Genomic DNA, 24010 nt, shown 5'->3' with positions numbered 1-24010 from the left:
TTTTTAGGTTCTTTCGTTTTTAAGGCAATACACAGGGAAACCACTAAAAGAGCCATAAGGAAAAAAAAAAAGATTCACCAATTATCTATTAATTAATCTTAGAAACCCAACCAGCTCCAAATAAAGGAGCTCATAGGGGCTAGCCTGGTGGTGCAGCAGTTAAGTTCGCACGTTCCGCTTCTTGGCGGCCCAGGGTTCACCAGTTTGGATCCCGGGTGCAGACATGGCACTGCTTGGCAAAAGCCAGGTAGGCGTCCCACATATAAAGTAGAGGAAGATGGGCACGGATGTTAGCTCAGGGCCAGTCTTCTTCAGCAAAAAGAGGAGGACTGGCAGATGTCAGCTCAGGGCTAATCTTCCGCCAAAAAAAAAAAAAAAAAAAAAAAAAGAGCTCATAATTTGAAAGAGCTAATAAATCACTCCCAATTGTATCAATATTAAATCTATTCAAATATTTTGAAATTTAAGAAAGCTAAATTTTTTAAAAGCTTCACATTTTTTTAAACTAAGAAAAACACTGCAAATATCAGAACAGCATGAAGGACAAAGTTGATACCACTTATCATACCAACACCCCCCACCACAAAGTTAAAATACAGCAAGTAAGATGGTTAACGTGGATTTTCCCTTACCTCCACTGTCCTAGCTCAACATCAGGACACACATGTTCCTTACATGTCATCTCCCTCATATTACACTTCTGACTCCAGTTACCAGTCTTACTCTCTCAAGACTCACTGATACTCTGAGATCAAATACAAGTTTCCACGTCAAGGTTACTTTATCACACACAGTTTGTGTCTAGTTCTATGTACGGAAATTTGGTGCCACAGCAAATCTCAACTTATATACAGAATATGCTGAAAATTAGCAAAATATTCTACTCCTGCTTTTACGTACTTTGTTTTCTCTTCCAAACTACCCATTCCCTTTTTCTAGTCGTCTCCACTGAGTATCCAGAATTCATACACAGTTGACTGAGGTTCTCAAAAATTCACATCCTTATTTACTGAACTGAGAAGTTTAAAGAGGACAACCTTATCTTATATTTTTAATATCCCCTAAAGAACCTCACATTTATATACTTAAACATTTATCACTAACATTACAGCAAAGAAATCTAGAACTAAATCTAAAAGGAAACATTACAAGCAGCACATCAGGAAAATGACCTTTTGGTCAGGTCACATGCTGACAGCCACAGCTGACCTGCTGGTCTGAGGCTGGGCTCCCAGGCCTTCCTGCTCCCACTTGGCCAGGCAGCTCTCTGCAGCCGAGGCAGGTCCCAGAGGAGCTGACAGCTGGAGGCCATCTGCTAACCACATTCCCCACACTGGGAGCCAAGTCCTTCCCTGAAGGGGCATCTGGGTGGGGCACCTCCATACTTAGAGTGCCCAAATGGACACAAGATGCCCTGGTAATGGAGTTTTCCATCCTAGGGTGTGTGTGTGTATGTAATCTGCTTATGCATCACTCAAGTGTTGAATGAATTAAACTGACTGTAAAACTGCTTGGAGTAATATACAATACAGGTGCCCATAAAAGACTGACTTATCTGTCAATGTTGAATTGTCAGAAATATACCACTTTGCAAAGCATATACCCTCCATCTCATAACCAGGCCATCCAAAACTATCAATAGTCTTAAGCAGACTTCATGAAATGTCAGAGAGGTTCAAATGGTTTTTAGCTTAAGGGGTAAAAATATTTTCCCAATAAATCACATCACATAACCCAAAAACTGAGGAATTCCAAAAAGCCGATAGATATTAAAAACAAAACTAAATGACATACATACTTAAGAAATTAGGTAGTTTTCAAAAGTACTCTGGTATGAGACCCTTAGATGACAGGGTTTACCAGCTGTGGTCATGAAGATCCAGGACTAACACCGACTCCGCACATTTGCTGCTTCCCCTTTCAGAAGCACAGGCCGGAGCCAAGGAAACCAAGGCACAAAGTGCAACCGATCAGGACAGGCACCACCAGCAGAGCCAGCTGCACCTTCTCACACTAGCCACTGGCTCATGAAGCCTGAACACACACCAACACACGCACACACACACACTTCTCCTCCACTCTCCTCTCTCCCTGGGAAAGGAAGATAACGGAATGGAACACAAGAGTCAAAATAAGCAGGTCTAATGGGAGAAGGGAGGGCGTATGTTTAAGGACTTGTCTCACAGAAAGACTGTGTTGTTGCAAAGACATATGAAAGCCAACAGAGTCAATACTAAATGAGCTATCTAAGAATTCAAACTGTGAACTAATCAAACAGCCTATTTCTCAAGATTAACGGTGCATAAGATTCCTTCATTGAGTAGAAATGTGAACTAACTAAACGACCTCCGAGAATCTTGAAAAATACATCCTTTTTAATATTAGTAATTCAGAGTTTCACCAGTAATGAAAGGGTTTTTTAAAAGAGCACTTAAAACAGTCGTCGACTAAACACTAATTGGAACATCAACTGAACAGAACATCAAGGGAATCTGGGAAATGCTAGCTTTAGTGAAGTTAAATACTTTATTTTGTTTGCTACAAGACTTCAGAGGCCTTCATAAGCGAACATATCTTACGAATTTCTGTCAGAAAAACAGCACAAAGCATCCCGTCCTCAAACTGACTTGGCCATAGAGTATTTTTTTCCTGACTCTCTCTCAGGACTGGTTTTTCAAGAAAACTCTGTTTCAAGGAACAACATAGCTTTAAAAAAAAAAGGATAAATCTCCGCTGATCCCCCCTGATTCCTGACTCTCCTGGGATCAACCATTTGCTGCTCTGCAACTTTTTTCACTTGACAATGAGACATCCTCACTCCACTTCATGAAATACACCTCACTTTTTGTGAGCCATATAATATTCTGTTGATCCTCAAACCAGTACCCTGCTAAAGAGCTTCCAGGTGTTTACTTTTTAACACTTCTAAGTAAGACTGCAACAAGCAGCCTTCTACGGATTTCTCTTTTGCTGACTTGAGTGTGTATGATAAATACCTCGATGTATCTATAAATGGACTATGGAACCATCTACTAGGACAGGACACATCAGAGGAGAACAGATCAGTGGGAGGCAGTTTCCCTCTGGACATGGTGAGTCTGAGGGGCTTGTGAATCATCCCAGGAAGCTGGACGGTGGAGGGCTAACCTCTGACATGCCCCACTTGAGGCGGGGAGCCAGAGTCAATCAGAGAAATTACAGAAAGAGATGGGCCACACTGAGACCTGAGGAACATTTAGAAACTAACTAGATGATGGGGAACCCACAGAGTTTGTACCTGCAACATTACAGCCAAAAACAATGAGAGGACCCCTATCCTGGAGGCCAAGAGACGAAAAGGCTGTGGTCGGCTGGGCTTCATCATGGTCACAGCCATTTATTTCTTGTATGATCTTGGCTAAATCACTTAATATTGGGGGGCGTGGGGCTCAGGATTAAATGAGGCAACAAAGTGTAACTATGTTAGCCATTATTCTCATCATCATGATGATATCTGAAATACAGCTTCCAGCTTTAGTTTTATGTAAGTCACTAGTGACCTCAGCAAGGAAAGTTTCACTGTGGCTTTCAGGGTAGAAATCAAACTAAAAAGATCAAGAGGAAGAGAAATGTAGACAATCTTTAAAATTTTGGCCATGAAGAAGTGAAGAAAGCTGGAAGAGGATATGAAGCCCAAGCAAGGCTCACATGCCCTCATTCTCTGTCTCTAGAGAAAGAATAAGGGACAGAAGGACAGGAGACTGTGGCTGGAAGTGGGATGTCAGATCAATGACTCTGGAAGTGGTGCAGGGTGGATGGTAAGGCCTATGCTGGGCCAGGCCTAACAGCAACTGGAACAGAATGGAGCCCAAGGAAGCGAGAGGTCAAGGTCCACGTAGAACTTGAATCACCTAAGAAAATGGATGTTGGGGAGCGGACAGGAAGACTCAGAGCTGGGTGCCAGAGCGCCCAATCAGTTTCTGAAATCCAGCAGTGAGCAGATGAGCACTCCAGGAAGAGAATTAGCAGAGCCCCCACCAAGTCTGTCTATGGCTGTAAACATTGGAGGGTACGGACCCCCCTTCAACCTGAAGGCTCGTGCGATGTGGGCGATGTGGGCGAAGATCAACAGCCACTCCTTGGCTTTAAGGAGCCTTAGTCTTTGAAGAAGGGCAACGAGGTTGATGAATGTGCACAGAGATTACAGAGGACTTTGCTATTCATGGACTAGGACTCCAGAAAGCTCCAAGAAGAGAGGTGAGGAAAGAATGGGGTGAGTGGGGTAGGGGTTTTGGTCAGAGAGGCTGTACCCCACAGCTATGGAGGTGTTAGTTCAGAAGATGGAGGATGACCTGAGGGCCTGCAACACTGACCGTGGGGAGAGACCGGGGATTTAAGCCTCTAGTTTCAGACAGGAGGGCAGCCTCCACTTTACGAGACTCGGCTGTGGCCCTCAGACTGGACTACAGGCCAAGCATTTCCTTCAACACATGTCTAAGCAATTAAGCTTTGTGCATTCTCTTAATGTATTATTCCCCTGACAATTCCCAAATTTAGAACAGACAGGGATGAAAATTCTTAAGACTTGAATGAACATAATAACTACTTTTCTACTCTAGGAGAGAAATCTAGAACTTTTAAAGTAATAAGAGAATTCTCTCCCTTCCTCAATTTCACCTCAAATACTCAAAAAATCCAGATATCACTTTTGCCTATGAATGCAGTCCTGATTCCTGTCTCCATTTCTATAAATTAAGACCAAATACATCTAGCAGATGCTGTTGCAGAAGCCAATGCCGAGGAGTGTTAAACAAAGCAAGAGAATTCAAATCAGAATTGTTGCAGGAATGCAAGAAACAAGGTTTTCCCAAAAAAGACTATCCATAGCTGCTTCAGTTATGCTTTTGAAAAATGTAAAAAGAGAAACACAAAGCAGAGGCTTAAAATGCTACAGTATTTTCCAAAAATAAAGTCTATATTAGAGTTAATGAAAATATAGTTAAAATTCACTATTAGAAAATAAGATGAAATTTAGCTTTTCTAGTTTAATAACATTTTAAATCTGATCAATTTAAATGATCCTGGGTATTGTTCAATAAACTAATTACTTATTTTCTAACATTTGGTTAAAGGTATGCACAACACTCTGGCTTTTACTTGCAGTGTGGCCCCTAAGATGGGAAATGTACAGGAAGACACACGACTGAGACCTAGAGAAACTTTCATGTAGGTAAGTACACTAAGAAACATGCAGACACCAGCATTTGCTGCACTGTTTATAAGAACAACCACAACAAAAACCCCAAACCTGGAAACAACCCACATGTCCACCAAGAGGAGGATTCACAAATAAACTGTAGGATAGTCACACAACAGACCACACACAAACTGAGTCAACTTTAGCTACACACTTCCACACGGATGAATTTTAGAAAGTTCTGAGTGAAAAAAGTGACAGAGGAGTATATATAGTATAAGACAACTTTTATATATAGATTAAAAAAAAAAAAAAGAGTGCTCCTATGAAAGGTGAGAGAGGGCTAGCAAACCCCTGGGCAAGAATGGGAAGACACTGTAATGCCCCATACAACACAGATATGCTTAAGGCACTGACCACCACGGACTTACTGTGCGTATGATAAACAAACAAAAACACCATACTTGTTAGATATATGCTCTTGTGGGTGAAATGACATGATGGCTGGAATTTAAAATATTGAAGGAAAAAAGCTAAGTGATGAATAGGTACACTGTAGTTTCTATTTTCCATTAATAAAAAATTCACAAAAAACTCAGCAAACCTACACAACATATGAAGTAAAAATAGAAAGAAAAGCAAGAAGGATACGGATGTAGAGTAGAGACGGTATTGGAAAGAAGCACACAGCCACAGGGAGCTGCACAGTACCGGAGACAGTCTATTCCGGAAGGGGAGGAAGTGAGGTCACTGCAGCAGCAGGGTCTCATCTTGCACACCTGGAACACACTGTTAGGTTTTACTATGATCCAGTAGATACATACAAAGCAAAACAATTCAGCAGATTAAAGGATACTCAATGCCATTTAGGACTGAGACTGGAAAGCTCCCAAGCTGAGAAATTCTTAAATTCCACTAAAGTTTTAAATGAGTGCAACACCTGAAAAGGTGGATGACTCAGCCCGCTTGGTTTGAAGTGCACAGCTGAGACAGGCTGGCACTGCCCAGCAGGAAAGCTAAAGCTTCAGGCTACACAAACCGCACCGAGTCCTGCACCAAGTCTCAGTAACAGACGTCTACAACTTCACTTTAGTCATCTCTGGAGCAGGAGCGGCCACCAGCAGCAGGGCCGGCCTGGCGCTCTCCTACTTTGCCTGGATGACGGTGGCCACGAGACTCTCTGGACACTCAACTCCAAGCTGCTCCTGAATCCAGCTCTTCGTCGTCCTCCTCTCCTTTCCCTAGATCTTACAGAGGCCACAAACTCACGTGTCCAAAACTGAATGTCTCCCTCCCTGCCTTTCTTTCCATCTTGGTTAACAGAAGCCTCAGTACCCAACTCAAAATAATCCTGGAGGCAATGGAAGCACCATCTTCATTTCTAACCACCACACACTTTCTCCTAATTACACGGACCTCACCCTTCCTCCCCAGGCCCTCTGCGTGGACTTTAAGGGTCAAGCTTAGCCTCCTGACTGGTCTACCTTCAAATTAAGCCCTCTTCTGTGCTTCCCATCTTGGTAAGACGAGTCAGCTTTGATTCTCACCCTTGATGTAAAATCAGTTCCATCAAATCTCCCTCCTTCTCATCCCTCGATCCACTTCTCTCCATACCCACTACAACCACTCGAGTCCAGGCATCACTCTCTCAGCCGGGTCACTAACGCAAGTCTCTGCCCTGGTCTCACTATCACCAGCCTTGCCCCCTCCAATCTGTCCTCCACACTGCTACCAGGCTTAATTCCTAAAACACAAACAGCCATGCATGCTGTTAAACAAACGAACTCCATGACCACCTTCTACTCTACACACCCATGCCCACCCGCAGACGGCGTCCAGCAAATGGAACCGCTTGCTCCAGGTCAGTTTCACTGTGTGAGGAAAGGCCCTAATAGTCGCTGTAGGCCACAACGCTAGACTGTGCCAACAGAGCTTTAATATCTTCTCTCTCTGAATCCAATAACCATATTCTCTGAGGGCACTATCTATTTCTTACAAATGAGGCAACTCATCCTCAGAAATGTTAAATAATTTGCCCAAAGTGACTCTGCTAAGAAGTAGCAATGATTCAGACCCAAGTATTTGGATTCCAAAGCCACGTTCCTCCCATCAACTCCCCGTCCATGCTGTTTCTTTAGGAGAGTGAAGCTTTCTTATCTCACTTCCTTAAAAAGTGTAGTACTAAGACTTTTCAATTTGAGATTACAACAAGGCTTCCAAAGGAACCACGCAAAAAGACAAGTGAAAGCTTCATGACATGAATGTGTGATGATGAGTCCAAATGACTGAAATCAATGGGTCAAGGAAGAGCTAGCAAACTCATGACCTGGACATTTATTTACACTTATACTCCCCAAACTAAAGTGGTCTAGTTCATCTGAATATGCATTAATTAGTATTTAAATGTTAATTATTTAAACTTTTCACTTTTTTAATCAAAAGAATCTTAAAGATGCCAGAACTGGGGCTAACATTTTGCAAATGTAAATCAAAAATTTATGCATTCCATTATCAGAATTATCCTTGTCCATCTACCGGGAAGAGCATTTACTACCTTAGATATGTGTACATGACTTCATTACTGAAAGTCAAGGCTTGCAAAATTTACACTTACTTGTAAAATTTATTATTCCATTTTTATACAGAACTAAGGGAATAATTACAATCATGTTCAAACAATTACAGTTGAGAAGCAGCATAAAAAATTGCAATTAATATCCTAATAGATGGCTTTCTAGAGGCATTAGCTGAGTTTTGTCTCTACTTAGTTATTCAAAACCTTTAAGTCCATGGCTACAAAATCTAAGAGAAGCACCATAAATGCATGCCCAAATGGGAAATGGGTTCTGCTATTTCTCAAACAACCAATTTGAAGCCAAATTCCCAAGACCTGAATGAATCATAAGTGCTCGAATTGTTTTATGTCTTTACTCAAAGCTAGTAATTAAACATTTAGGACATTAAATGACAAGGTTAACATAAATTTACCATATACCAAATTTACCCATCAATTCCACTATTAGGGATCTGCCCAAAAAACAAGAAAACATATGTCCATCCAAAGACCTGTATGCAAATGTTCATAGCACATTATTAAATAGCCAAAAGGTAGAACAACCCATATATCTATCAACAGGCGAACGGTAACAAAATGTCACACAGCCACAAAAGAATACTATTCATCAATAAAAAATGAAGTACTGATACATGCTACATAATGGAGGAAACTCAAAAACATTATGCTAAGTGAAAGCTAGATGCAGAAGACCACACGTTATATGATTCCATTTATCATGTGAAATATGAAATGTACAGAACAGGCAAACCCTAGAGACAGGAAGTAGACTAGTGCTTGCCTGGGGCTGGGGTGGGAATGGGGTGTGACTGCAAGTAGGTACAAGGAATCTTTTTTGGGGTGATGGAAATGTTCTAAAACTGGATTGTAGTGATGGCTGCGCAACTCTAACTTTACTAAAAATCACTGAATTACACATTTAAAATGAGTGAATTTTATGGTATGTGAATTATGCCTCAAAATAAGGGGGTTAAAAAAAAAGACAGCTTTAAAGCCTGCTTGCTATACATCTTCGTGGCAAATTCAGTCCCTTCACGGAACAGAATATATCTCCTACAAGATGACCAGGTTCTGCATACATAGGGACCTTAGCATGAAAAGCAGAGTAACTGAGTGTTTTACTGGAAAGAAAGTTTTAAGAACTGCTATTTACCAATAGAGAGGCTTATATTCTCCTGGAACATATATAAAAAAGTGAAAATGTAATTTAAAACACTTAGCTGAAGCTCCCAACAGAGCTGCCCTACGGCATACTGCCTTACTGCCAAATTAAAGACAGACAAAACTGCAATCCAAGTTCCGAGGGTCTGGAAGAAATCACCCAGGCTACGGCGATCAAGACGACTCACGAAATGTGCGCTCTGAACGGTTCTCAGGGAATGAGCAGGATCTGAACAGGTGGTAGAGGAACAGAGAGGGTGTTTCGCAAGGGAGGAAGAGCAGGAGGCCGGAAAACAAAGCACGAGGCTGAGCAAAGGATCTGTGCAAGAGGCTGCAGAGGCAGGAAGGTGAGTTTGCAGTGACAGGACACAAGGCCTTTATTCCGAGTGGGTAACAGAGTTAGGGGAGGTTTCCGAGCAGGAAGTGACCCGACTGATGTGATTTTTAGACAATTAGTCTGACAGCTCTGTGGAGTTAGGATGAAAGAGGACCTAACGCAGTGAGATGAACCCCGGGGCTGTCAGAGTTGAGGTAACAGCTCAACTTACACTCACAGCAACAGAAAAGGAAAGGCCAGACGTTTAAAACCACACAAAGCAGGAATTACAGTAACTGAGCTGACTGGCTGCGGGGGCATTAGTAAGGAACGAATGAATTAAGGATGACAGAGCTGTCTCTCAAATTTGTACATTCAAACCTCCAAAAATTTATCTCTGGATCCCAGAATTTGACAGACACTACATTAAAATCCAAAACAACTTAACTACTGCTAGTGGAAATGCTCAATGATACGAACAGTAATTTTGCTGTATACACTAACATTACAGATACATTTATCCTTTGACCCGGCAATCTCACTTCTAGGAATCTACCCCCAAAATAAACTGGCCAAAAACCATAAAGTCATAAACTCAAGTTTAGTCACTGCAAAAGACTGGAAACCAACCCAAAATCCTTCAAGAGGGGACAAGAGGACTACATTATGGCGTATTTACACAATGGAGCATTGTGCAATTATAAAAAGGAATGAGGACAATCCCCACTTACTGGTAATATAGTGATTTCTTCGTGAACACATTAACTGAAAAAAGCAAGGGTCTTTTTGCGTGTGAGGCGAGGAGATGAGAGCAAATACTAACACATAAGGATAGATAAATTTTTCTTTTCAAAAAGAAAAAAATGGGAAGATAAACCGAAAACTAATAAAAATGGTTACCTATGGGGGTGGGAAAAAATAGGCTGAAGGATATGAGTCCAAGCAGACTTCAGTGTGGGTCTATGGACAGAATTCAGGGGGATTGTGAAATGTAGGTGGGGGAAAAAAATCACGTTTTTATTTTTCACTAACCTCTGACTGAAACTTGACAATTCCTCCGATCACGAATGTAGGCAACACATCACAGTAGTTTTAGCAGTATCTCTTTGTCACCAAGAAATCACGAGTATTTTCATTATTCCATGATAGTTATTGCCAGTATCCTGTGGACTCATCAATACTTTGGAATGACAGTAGGTATAAAGCCCATTCACAGTAGATCTTAAATGGGAAATATGTTAACTATGTTAATGTATGTAATTCTCAGGGGCAGATATGTTTGCTGTACTCTATTGTGGACATCTTTCATGGTTGAAAAAAGTAAAAAGCTACACTGTAAAAGCCATAAAAACACGTGTGATCCATATCCGGCCTACAGGATCTCAACTGTGCCCTATGTTTTAGATAATATGAAAACAATATAATTGTAAATAAACAGGAACTCACACGCACAAAGTCTCATGGCAGTTCTAGGTTAAGTGATTATCACCCACACATTCATAAATCTGTGTGAAATTCCTTCTATCATTAAATTGAACACACACTCAAAAAAAATCGGATGCTGGCAAAACCCCAGGGGTAAAGGGAGTTAAAGAGAAACAACCCAAAAGACAAAGGTGATATTACGAAGAGAACTAGATAAGTTATGTGCAGAAGCATGAATCTAAGGGAAGATGAAGACCTTAAATATGTTGAATGTGAAGTGATTTAAAAAAATAACTCCACTTTAAAAAAAAAAAAGGGGGCCGGCGCCATAGCTAAGTGGTTAGGTTCGCACGGTCCACTTTGGCAGCCCAGGGTCTTGCCGGTTCAGATCCTGGGCGCGGACATGGCACCACTCATCAAGCCATGCTGGGGTGGCATCCCACATGCCACAACTGGAAGGACCCACAACTAAAAATACACAACTATGTACCGGGGGGCTTTGGGGAGAAAAAGGAAAGATAAAATCTTTAAACAAATAAAATAAAATAACACCAAAATGAAAATGCCAAATCAGATGGTTTAAAAATACAGAACTGTAACACAAAGGAAATCACACCTGAAGAAATAAATTTAACAATTGGCAAAAAGCTGAAATTGTTGGCACCACTGCGGATAAAATCTTCAAAGTCTAAGGAAAGAACTTAATAGAGGTGAGGACTAAAACTTAGATTTAAAGGACATGGGGAAAACAAGCCCCCACCTCCCACCACCAAAAGAGAGAGAGAGTGTGCTGCGGGAGACAGGGGTCCACAGGGAGGAGAGGCAGAAGGCCAGAACACAGGCGCCAGATGAGAGCTCTACGAAACATACAGTCCTTGACAGCGAAGGTCTGAGACAAATCAAGGAAAAGTCTATGAAGAAAAGGTTGCTGCTTACAGTAAGTGCCAGGAGACAGTGGCCTTCAAGAATGTGGCTCCAGCAGCGTGGAAGCCAGGCTGCAGCCACGTGGAAATGGCCCTCTCAAAACCATGGGAGAAGATGCTGGATTCTGCGTCGTTGGTAGAAACCAACAGAACCTGCCCCACCTGGTTTCTGGTGTCACAGGAGGATTCCCGGACTAGTTCAGATAAAGTGATGACTTATTACCTCCATTCGCCATTATACAATGAAAGTGAACAAGATGTGAATTTTCCTTTTAAATTCTAAAGCCAGTATGCAAGCATCACTATTATAAACTTATAGTTGAATACAACATGACAACTATCATGCTTCAACTTCCAAAGCAAACCACATATCTTATTCAAAAATAATGTACGACAAATAATTTACAACCACACTCCCATAAAAAAACTTTTGTGCATGTCTCACAGTTGAGTGCTTGTAACCCTGAATTCAAAATGTGATATAAAATTAACCATATTCTGCCTGTGTCCATGCTTCCCACTGCCTTCTAACAGGGGTCCCTTTGGCAATCTCATCAAGATGACCCCCAACCCAGATCACCCACAGATGGAACTGAGAAAATACTATAGCAGTCACTACAGAGAAGAGACACAGAGAATCTAAAATCAGCGAGCATTGCTAATCAGAATCCTTAGAAGGAGATGAGGTTCCTTCTACAGTGCCAGTTATAATTCTGTTACCTCATTTTAAAGACCCAAATACCAACTTCTATGAGTCGCAAAGACTTAAATGAGGGGGCCAGCCCAGTGGCTCAGCAGTTAAGTGCACACGTTCTGCTTCGGCGGCCCAGGTTCGCTGGTTTGGATCCCAGGTGCGGACATGGCACCGCTTGGCAAGCCATGCTGTGGCAAGCGTCCCACATATAAAGTAGAGGAAGATGGGCACGGATGTTAGCTCAGGGCCAGTCTTCCTCAGCAAAAAGAGGAGGATTGGCAGCAGACGTTAACTCGGGGCTAATCCTCCTCCTCAAAAAAAAAAAAAAAAGACTTAAATGAGCCATCCTATGCAAAATGCCTTGTCTATACCTGGTACATAGTGGGAATTCCCCAAATGAGAGGCGTCTTTCTTCCTTCTAAAAAATAACAGTAGTAGAAGCTGATCCTTAAAACCCCATCTAATTCACCTGATTTTCATTAAAAAAATCATTAAAGTCCATTAAATGCAAGGACTTTTTTAGTACGTTGAACATTAGTGATTAATATTTGCAAAACTTTCCTTAAAAATAAAAGTAGAGGGGCTGGCCCCATGGCTGAGTGGTTAAGTTCACGTACTCCGCTTCAGCGGCCCAGGATTTGTGGGTTCAGATCCTGGGTGTGGACATGGCACCCCTCATCAAGCCATGCTGAGTCAGTGTCCCACATAGCGCAACCAGAAGGATCTACAACCAGAATACACAACTATGTAATGGGGGGCACTGGGGAGAAGAAGAAGGAAAAAAAAAGAAGATTGGCAACAGACGTTAGCTCAGGTGCCAATCTTTAAAAAAAAACCTAAAAGTAGAGCAAAACTATAAAACTCCTACAAGACAACACAGTAGAAAACCTAGATGATTTGGGTAAGGAAATGACTTTTTAGACAACACCAAAGGCAGAATCTATGAAAGAAATCATTGATAAGTTGGACTTCATTAAAATTAAAAACTTCTCTGTGGAAGACAAGGTCAAGAGAACAAGACAAGCCATAAAGTAGGAGAAGATATTTGCAAAAGACACATCTGATAAAGGAGTGTCAAACCAAAATATATAAAGAATTTTAAAAACTCAATAAAAAAACCACTTGATTAAAAAAATGGGCCAAAGATCTCATCAACGATTACAGACGGCAAATAGGCGTTTGAAAAGATGCTCCACAACCTTAGTCATCAGGGAAATGCAAATTAAAATGAGATAGCACTATACACCTATTAGAACAGCCAAAATCCAGGACACTGACACCACCAGATGCTGGGGAGGATGTGGAGCAACAGGAACTCTCATACATTGCTGGTGGGGGTGGAAAATGATACAGCCACTTTGGAAGACAGTTTGGTGGTTTCTTACAAAATTAAGCATATTCTTACCATATGATCCAGCAATCACAGTGCTTGGTATTTACCTAAAGGAGTTGAAAACTTATGTCCACACAAAAACCTGCACATGGATGTTTATAGCACCTTTATTCATAATTGTCAAGTCTCAGAAGCAACTAAGATATCCTTTAGCAAGTGAACGGATAAATAAATTGTGGGTACATCCAGACAATGGAATGTTACTCAGCACTAAAATAAATGAACTATCAAGCCATGAAAAGACATGGAAGGGGGCCAGGCTGGTGGCACACTGGTTAAGTTCACACACTCCGCTTCGGTAGCCCAGAGTTTGTGGGTTCAGATGCAGGGTGCAGATCTACACACCACACAAAAAATAGAAGAAGACTGGCACAGATGTTAGCTCAGGGCCAATCTTCCTCACCAAAAAAATTTAAAAAATAAAGACATGGGGGCCGGCCTGGTAGCGCAATGGTTAAGTTCACATGTTCCACTTTGGCAGCCTAGGGTTCACCGGTTCAGATCCCGGGTGCAGACCTATGCAATGCTTGTCAAGCCAAGCTGTGGCAGGTGTCCCACATATAAAGTAGAGGAAGACGGGCACGGATGTTAGCTCAGGGCCAGTCTTCCTCAGCAAAACGAGGAGGATTGGCAGCGGATGTGAGCTCAGGGCTAATCTTCCTCAAAAAAGCAAAATAACAAAATAAAATAAAATAAAGACATGGAGGAACCTTAAACGCATATTATGAAGTGAAAGACGCCAATGTGAAAAGCCTACATACTGCATGATTCCAACTATGTGACATTCTGAAAAAGGCAAAACTATGGAGAAGGCAAAAAGATCAGTGGTTGCCAGGGAGTTGAAGGGGGTGATAAATAGGCAGAGTACAGAGGATTTTTAGGGGAGTGAAACTGTTCTGTATGATACTATAATGATGAATACATGTTATTTCACATTTGTCCAAACCCATAGAATGTACACCAGCAAGAGTGAACCCTAATGTAAACTAGGGACTTTGAGCAATTACCATGTGTTAACGTAGGTCCATCAACTGTAACAAACGTGCCACTCTGACAGGGGATGTTGACGGTGGGGAGGCTGTGCATGTGTGGGGACAGGGGGTATATGGGAAAGCTCTGAACCTTCCTCTTAGTTTTGCTGTGAACCTACAACTCTAAAAAAACTGTCTTTAAAAACAAAACCAAAAAAGTAGAAACTCACTTTTGATTTTTATATTTTGCTCATGAAATATGCTTGTATTTTATAATCTAGAGTAAACAAAAAGCTAGTATCAAATATCAAATACTATATTTGCTTATTTTCCTTAATTCAAAATTAGGCTATTTTGCTAATTATTGATATTTGAATAATGGATGTTTTAATGAGAGGATCTTACATTCATACCTGTTACTGTAAAATGGAAAATAGATCAGTAATTCAAGATTCTTCTTTGTAAACAGAACACCTGGCTCCAGGACCTGCATATTTAACAGAAGAAATACTTCTGATTTGTGGGCTCCCTTCTGTGGCTGGAGGGCAGGGGCCCAATTCATAGCTGAACCCTTGGCACCAAACACAGTGCGCTGGCACACTGCAGGTACTCCAGAAATATTGGTGAATTTACTACTCCAAATACTTTGGGGACACATCTGAATCTCTGACGACACTTAAAAAAAAAACCACCCCAAACAAAAACCCATTCAGCCCATCACCATACAGAACTATTACACAGTAACGAACACGTTGGAACGTGGTTAATAACATGTCGTTTTATTTTCTACCTGCCCAGGAACAATACCAAATAAAATGGGGGGAGGGGGGGTAACACAACATTTACATTATGTACAAGTTAAGAAAAACAATTACTCAAAGAAGCCATAAAAACTGTAAAACTGAGGGCTTTGAAAAGAATTAAGAAAGAATTTATTCTTTAATTCTTATTTAAAAGAATTAAGGCCAGGACTCATCATTCTGGAGTAAGAGAAGAACAAATGTATTTAAAACTTCATGGTTCAGTTGTCTGTCTTCTCCTGCTTTCTAAAAACGAGCAGAGCTTTGAAATTAGTAGGCCCTCAACCCAGCACTAAAAGAATGAATATAGCTGCTTTCTCCTTGAGATCAATCTTTGTCCTTCTAATTAAATATAGATGGATGCACATGCTCATCCAGGTCATTCCCCCAAACACACACACATAACAATGAGAAATTTCAGATCTTATTAAGTATGGAATTTTCTCCTAAGAACATCTTAGGAATTAGGAACCAATTTTTATTCTCTTAGACTTGGTACTTGAACAATTAATAGAAGAGGTCCCTTTAAAGTCTAAAAACACACACACCAGCACTCAAAGCCTTAAATATTGTTCAATTCGTGACTGAATCTTAATTCAGTTGGCATATAGACTCTTCTTCCTTTAATTACTATGTGACTTCCAAGTAGGGTGTCAAAGCATTACTGGTATAAATGCTTTAGAAAACTTGAAAACTTGCAGATGACCATAATCACTTAATATTTAACAGGTGCTACACAGACTGACCGGTTTGTCCATATAAATTAGTTTTAACTGTTAAGGCCTCAATTTCAGTTCTCAGTTTTGGCACAATGCTTTTATGAGCACATCTTCAACGATCTAGCTTGGTGCTTGCATGTATTTTATTTCCAAGCCTTTTCATTTACTTCAAAACAAGAAAAAACAGTATTACATTTGATCATGACTATCTACACCATATACGTTTTTCAGATTGAGGACTACAATCCATTAACGTATGCGCCATGAAATCGAGTTAGTAAACGGCAACTGGAACTTTTCAAAAAAGTAAAATAAAGAAAAAAGAGCTCACAAAACATAAGGTAAGTGTTATTTTATGTCTGTGCATGTACAGGGTTATCCTACAAAATGAATTTCTTCCTGCAGAAAAAAATTCAAGCAGCACGGATCGACATTACACAGTGACATGATTTCACATAGTTAATACACAAATGTATGTGGATGTGCATGAGGCTTCAAACTTCTGGCTCCACCGCTCACTAGCTGTGTGAGCTTGGCCAGATACCCTAACCTCCGTGCCCATAATTGTCTGTAATGGGGACAGGAACTGTACCTGTCTTACAAGGTTGCTCTGAGGAACAGATGCGTTATGTAAATAAAATGTTTAGAAGAGGACCTGACACGCAGTAAGCATTTGCTACTATTCATATTAACACTTCTTCAAAAGTTATCAGGGGCTGGCCCCGTGGCCGAGTGGTTAAGTTTGTGCGCTCCGCTGTAGGCGGCCCAGTATTTCGTTGGTTCGAATCCTGGGCGCGGACATGGCACTGCTCATCAAGCCACGCTGAGGCAGCGTCCCACATGCCACAACTAGAAGGACCCACAACTAGGAATATACAACTATGTACCGGGGGGCTTTGGGGAGAAAAAGGAAAAAAATAAAATCTAAAAAAAAAAAAAGTTATCAGATGTCCTTGAAATTCCTAACATGGTACTTAAATTAAAAAACACCAAAAACTTCTCAGGGGGAAATGCCAAAGCTACCATGCTTATTTTTTAAATCAAAATGAAGTAAATTAATGTTGCCTGAAAATTTCACAGCCCCTTGACAACTGATGACGCTGGGTGCAGCACTCCCCCAAAATTCCCACCAAAGTGTACCTCTCATCAGGAGGGAGAGCTTTGCATTCTGATGCACCTGGGGAGCCAAGCAGAAGCAGTTGCTAAAAGTTCAAGTTTTCTTTGAAACCTCATTCTTTCTTAAAATTAATCCGAATCTTTCATTCTACCACAAAATATGTTTGCTTTAACAGAGTGTTGTAAACGTTGAGAAAACGTTTCTTAACTATCTTACTAGGTAACGAGTGAGCCACTATTGTACTGAATCCACTACGTTTGGAAAACCTACTCAAGAGATTTCACTGCACATCAGCTCCAAGAAATCTGTCTTGTCTCGGTGACAATGCATCTTAAAGACCCAGACTAACACAGATACGCAGAAACAAAGAACAAGTCGTTTTTCACCCCTGAGATGACCAGGATGCTTGGTGGTACAGGAAACACCTTCAGGCCACTGAGGGTGGAAATCTAGACATGGACCTTCAGCTTGGGGAGGCGCAATCACGTGTCACACACAGGGGGCAAGTCTCTCCATCTCCTGGTGAGAAGCACACCCGAGGGCTGCTCCACGAAGGATGCCTTATTCCACCACAAATGCTGTAACTTTCGTTTAAATGTTTCAACTCAGTACCCACAATTCTGTTCAACTAATTTCCAAAATTTCCTACATGTGTGATGACAGTGTGCCCTGTAGTTGGTGAGTGCTAAGCCTTGAAAAAACATCCACTCAATAAGCTGATTTTGAAAGCTACCACATTACTAAGTGAACAAGAAGTCGTTTACCCAATCCAGGTTTTCAAGCCTTTTCACGACTTTTCTTTCCACTAATACAAATAAATTAACCCTAAGTTCAAAAATTCTGATCAGCAACTTTCCCCAGCTAAGTGAACTTTCAAAGACACTTCCCATTTCTCTACAAACTGGTTCAAAGACGATAAACAGTTCTCCCCCTACCACTCTCTTTATCTGATTTGGAGCTTTTACTTTTTGCTTTGTTTTGAATACATTTGCCAATTTATTCACCCTAAAGGTTCCTAGAGAAATCATGAAGTGCTCTCTATCAGGTGAAATGTTGTCAGTGCACAGACAATGGTCCTGAATCCTCAGGGTCACAATGAGCCTGACACCACCTACTGTACCGCTCCTGTGGGTCCACCTGTCAGAGAGCTGCACTCCCCCTTTTGTGCACATGTGCAGTACTGCCCTTGGTAAAAAGCATCATGTTGAAAATGTCCTGGGGCCAGCCCAGTGACATAGTGGTTCAGTTTGTACACTCCACTTCAGCGGCCTGGGATTCACCAGTTTGGATCCTGGGCACAGACCTAGCTCTGCTCATCAAGCTATGCTGAGACGGCATCCCACACAGAAGAGCTAGAAGGACCTAGAACTACGTACTGGGGCTTTGGGAAGGGGAAAAAAAAGAGGAAGATTGGCAACAGATGTTAGCTCAGGGCCAATCTTCCTCACCACAAAAAAGAAAGAAAGAAAGAAAGAAAATGTCCTTACTAGCTACTACAACATCAAGTATTCAGAAATATTTTCAGACATTATAAATAGTGGGGAAAGGATGTGAGGAGACACATAATACACAAAACTGTACTTAAATCTGGGCTTTGTATCAATCAAGGCTAAATGATTAGATTAAATGCAGTCTCTCAATCAATTATTTGAGTTTGTCTCTGAGCTCATGAAATATGCCATGTGATGATAACCAGCAATAAGAGGTGTTCTTCTGGAGGCAGCAAGGGGGCTTTTAAAAAAAATCTTGCTCCCCACTCTGACTCAAAACAATCTGGCCATCTCTATAACAAAGAAAAAGATTGGGTAAAACCTGTAATATCAGCTTCCCCTAAGAAGATGATTCTGAAACAGATTTAAGCTTCTAGCATTTGTGTGTGTGTGTATGTGTATGTTTTCTTTTCTGAGGAAGATTAGCCCTGAGCTAACATCTGCTGCCAATCCTCCTCTTTTTGCTGAGGAAGATTGGCCCTGAGCTACCCTCCGTGCCCATCTCCCTCTATTTTATACATGGGACACTGCCACAGCACAGCTTGATGAGTGGTGCTGGGTCTGCGCCTGGGATCGGACCCGGCAAACCCTGGGCTACTGGAGCTGAGCACATGAACTCAACCGCTATACCACCAGGCTGGCCTCCGTGGGTTTTTTTTTTTTTATTATTATTGAACTGCTCCTAGTCCAGGTGTTTCTTTCTTCTTAGTTGCAAAAATTTGTAGTGAATTTCCCTTTGTCTGCACAAGTTGCTTCTATAGTCACTATAAAATTGGTGGTTTTTTAGGTTACGGTTTAGGGGCAGAAGACAGAAGCAGCTCAGTGCACCTCTACAGTAACTAAAACCCATACACAAATAAGAATAAAGAACACCCTACATATTAAGACTGCTACTATCTCTGTCAATACACCAGCTGTGACTGGGGAAGCACCACCGTCTTTACCGTCAGACTCAAGTTTAGTGGGGGAAGCTTCACAGAAATGCCTGTCAACATTCTGATTTCACGTAATTTACTTCATTAACTTGTGTTTTTTCTCAAGCAAGGTTTTCAAGATTATGGTTCAAATAGCTTATTTTGAAAACCATCAAACATGTTCCCAGTTGAAAATATACTTAATATTTTTTAAAAGAACATCCAGGGGCCGGCCCAGTGGCGCAGCGGTTAAGTGCGCATGTTCCACTTCGCAGTGGCCCAGGGTTCACCAGTTCGGATGCCGGGTGTGCACATGGCACCGCTTGGTAGAAAGCCATGCTGTGGCAGGTGTCCCATGTATAAAATAGAGGAAGATGGGCATGGATGTTAGCTTAGAGCCAGTTTTCCTCAGCAAAAAGAGGAGTTAGCTCAGGGCTAATCTTCCTAAAAATAAATAAATAAATAAAAGAACATCCAAATCACAAAATCCAAATCTTCCCCATAGGTTTGTATCAAGAACTCACAAGGACATTTTAGAGGGCTTGGGCTTCACAAACACGATTCAATTTTCTAAAATAATATTTACACATCAAAACTTTGCAAATAAATCAACTTTTGCAAAGTAGAAATGAATGAACTAGAGAAAGCAGCACATTTTAGGACAACTTTTGTTCAGATCACACAGAGTAAGCGCTTATACTCACTCATCCACAGTAGACTGTCGGGGAAACAAACCCTCCTCTGCACTGTGGAAAGAAATCTTTTAAATGTAAAACTGCAGTCAATTCACTGCTGCCAAGGGAGTCATGGGAATGTGTTTTACAATCACTTTTCACTACAACTGTTAAGAGAATCTCCTGTCCTAGTTACACACACACCCTCCCCTATTTATCTATCATAAATACTGCTAGAAAGAGACATCTTACACCTCATCCACACTTTCAAAAGGAAACTGTTGTTGGTTATAATCTGTGAATTCTTTAATCATACATGTTTTCTATAAATCAGCTGTATCAAGAAAATTTCTACATTTGTAATTTATTATAGATAAAATCTCAATGTTTACAGAACTTTCCTAAATTGGTTTGCTTTATTGAAATCTCGTTAAATGTTATTGCTAGAAATCACACTTCCAGCTTGGAGAACCAGGACAGGACAAATAACCGCAGCCCACGCTCGGCCCCTTAAGTGAGAAGCGCAGCCTGCTGGCATCACGCACACAGCCCAGCTTGCAATGTTTTTTGATGCTCAACAGGAGGTGATGGGATTGTGTGGTGAAGGACGGGCGAGGACCGAGAGCAGAGCCCGGTCCACCAAATCACGGTGACTCCAGACGGACTGCGTAGTCAAGGAGCCACGACAAATCCTGAACACAAGCGATGCCTGTGTCACCAGGCATGAGGATTGAGGGCAACATGAAGCTGGTGACAGAACCAAAAAGGCAAGTATGAACACAGCATTTTGATGGAAGAACTAACAAGATTTGATAGCTCACTGAATACAGACAAGAGGGGAAAACTGAAGTTTCAGATATAATGCTAGAAAGAGACAAGGTGAATATGGTTTAGGGAGCAAAAGAGATCAGTCTGGGGCAAAGTGAGATGGAAGGGGAGGTTAGCCTAACGGAAAAGCCCTGAGGGCAGTTAGAAGGACTGAAGGGAGCCGGCTGAAGTCAGCGAGCTAAACCAGCAGAACTGCTCCAGACAAAACACAAGTGAAAAACCCCACAGCAAAGCAAACTAGAACAGAGAATCAAGTCAGAGAGATATCCCCTCAACGTCAATTAAGAGAAGACAGAACCAGAAGAGCAGACTATTCCCCACAGGATGCAATGCTGAGAGATCGTTCAAGAAAAAAGAAGGGCAACCTGGCCCAGGAGTCTGGAGATCGCTGCATGTTACATCCCCTCCTGAAGGGGCCCAAATGCTCTAGAAAACAGACCTGCTTATGCTTCCCAAACTAATTTAACTTAACATCTCATGTGAACAGTGTCACACTCTGGAAACCACAGAGGTAGAATACATTCTTTTTTTTTTTTTGAGGAAGCTTAGCCCTGAGCTAACATCTGCCACCAATCCTCCTCTTTTTGCTGAGGAAGACTGGCCCTGAGCTAACATCCATGCCCATCTTCCTCTGTTATGTTATATGGGATGCCTGCCACAGTGTGGCTTCACGAGCAGTGCTGGGTCCGCACCCAGCATCTGAACTGGCAGACCCCAGGCTGCTGCAGCAGAACCTGTGAATTTAACCGCTGCGCCACTGGGCAGGCCCCACAGAGCTAGAAATGCAGGAGAACCAATTTAATAGAGCAGGAAAGACTGTAAAAGAAAATTAAAGAGAAGAAGTCTGATTTTCAATCAACTGAAATACTTTTAAAACCCAGGGAGTTTATGGGCCGGCCCCATAGCCTAGTGGTTGAGTTTGGCACAGTCCGCTTCGGTGGCCCAGCTTCAGTTCGTGGGCGTGGACCTACACCACTCATTGGTGGCCATGCTGTGGCAGTGACCCACATACAAAATAGAGGAAGACTGGCACAGATGTCAGCTCAGGGCAAATCTTCCTCAACCAAAAAGAGGATTGGCACAGATGTTAGCTCAGGCTGAATCTTCCTCAGCAAAAAAACCCCCAGGCAGTTTAGACTTAAAGAAGGAAAGAGAAGAGTTCGAATTATCTTTGAAGTTAATGATATAAACCAGTATTTTCCAAGTTTAACAAGTACACTTAACATATGACTCCAAGAAAATGTGAATGATGCATACTCTGACTTTGTTATTCCTCAGTAGTGATTATGGATTAATGATGATTCATGTGCTTACCAAACAATTGTTTTAGCTACTTCCTCTAGTAACATTTAAGATTTAGATTTAGACAAGAAATAAAGTGAAACAAAAATCGTTTCTAGACAACCACACCTATAACTCCGTACTCATTAGGATCCTGGTCTCTGCGGCACTCCCCACCCTGCCCCAAAGAACACCAGTGTTCACAACGCAGTCAGTGCCTCAGCAAAGACAGAACAAAACCAACACAGCGACTTACTACATACCATGTCTTGACTGCAAGGCACGTAATTCTTCACATGCTATAATTCTAAAATCAGTACGTGTTCTACAAAACAAAACACGTTCTTTAATATGGTAGTAGGGTCCTCTTCCCTCAAAGGCTATTATTAAGTTAAGGGTACACCCTATATATATATATACATACATACAAATATAAACCCTCTAAGATATACACCCCCTGTAAGATACACAACGTACATTAACATATTAAACTCCCCTCAATATACAACCTAGCATTTCCTAAATTTATTTACTCACAGATCTTCCCTCCCACACCCATACCTTACATGCCACAGAACACAGACAGGCAAATAGTGCTCTAAACAAATAAATAAAAATACTGAAAATGCAGTAACATGTGGAGTGGTAAAGCTGAGCTGCTTTATTATAAAAATAATTGTGACCAAAACAAACAAATGATTCATAATGTCAAAAGTGATTACAAGTGTGATATGCTTCATCAGAAATGCACCAAGTCAACAGCAGATATTAAAAGCAAACCAACCAACAAAACCCTGCAGAGGGCAAAGTCATCCACACACAGAACATTTACAAAGGTACCGCTGAAGAGCTAACGCCCACAGGCTAAGTGTCCTCAGCACCCCTCAGCCTGCCCTTCTGTGTCTTTTGGGTCTCTGCTGGTAGACTTTCATCACCATATCAAACAGAAGACTCTCTGACTTCGGGGGTCTCTATCTGATGACTGACTAGTAAAACATGTCTGCTCCGTGTGTCCAGGTCTACCTTCACCCAGGAAAGCAGAGGAAAGACTTCTGTCCAAGTGAGGCACTCGCAAGAAGCAGAAAGCTAAGCGGGAGCAGCCTGGAAGTCAGCAACCTGGGTTCAGCCCAGTCTCTGCGCACACTAAGTGCTGAACAAATAGTGGTATCATTACATGTAAGAGGAACCTGCAAGTTAATCTTTGATGAATTTTAAATCTTTAACATGGGAGAAGTCAGAAGAAACCACTCTTGGACTTTTTTCTTCTCCACCCTCCCCTAAACTGACGGTCTCCTAGTTCCCAAAGATACACTTGGGGCTCAGGGAGGCAAGCCGAGCCCAGAGCTCTGATCCTGAGATTCCACTCGGGACTGAAAAGTCTGTGGTCCTCACCCAGATTTCAAACCTTTCCTTCGAGTCTGACCAGAGCAGGCCTCCTTCCACCCTGCAGGAAGGGAGCTCTGAGTTCTCCACCCTTTCTCCCACATCCTGACTTTCTTCGGATGCTTATCAGGCATACTTAACTATTTTAGTTAGTACATAATTAATTTCCA

The 24010-nt window shown here is 41.6% G+C and overlaps 1 protein-coding gene and 1 pseudogene across 4 annotated transcripts in view; one reads left to right on the top strand and one right to left on the bottom strand.

Annotated features, from left to right (window-relative positions):
- Nucleotides 1–24010, bottom strand: part of CUL1 (cullin 1) — a 113702-nt gene that overhangs the window by 82066 nt on the left and 7626 nt on the right. The window lies entirely within an intron of this gene.
- LOC111773356 (U6atac minor spliceosomal RNA) lies at nt 5494–5643 on the top strand (annotated as a pseudogene).

The sequence above is a fragment of the Equus caballus genome, chromosome 4 (genome assembly GCF_041296265.1).
Source record: "Equus caballus isolate H_3958 breed thoroughbred chromosome 4, TB-T2T, whole genome shotgun sequence".
Taxonomy (NCBI): Eukaryota; Metazoa; Chordata; class Mammalia; order Perissodactyla; family Equidae; genus Equus; species Equus caballus.
The sequence above is the reverse complement of the archived record's forward strand: the minus strand, read 5'-3'. Positions and strand labels throughout refer to the sequence as shown.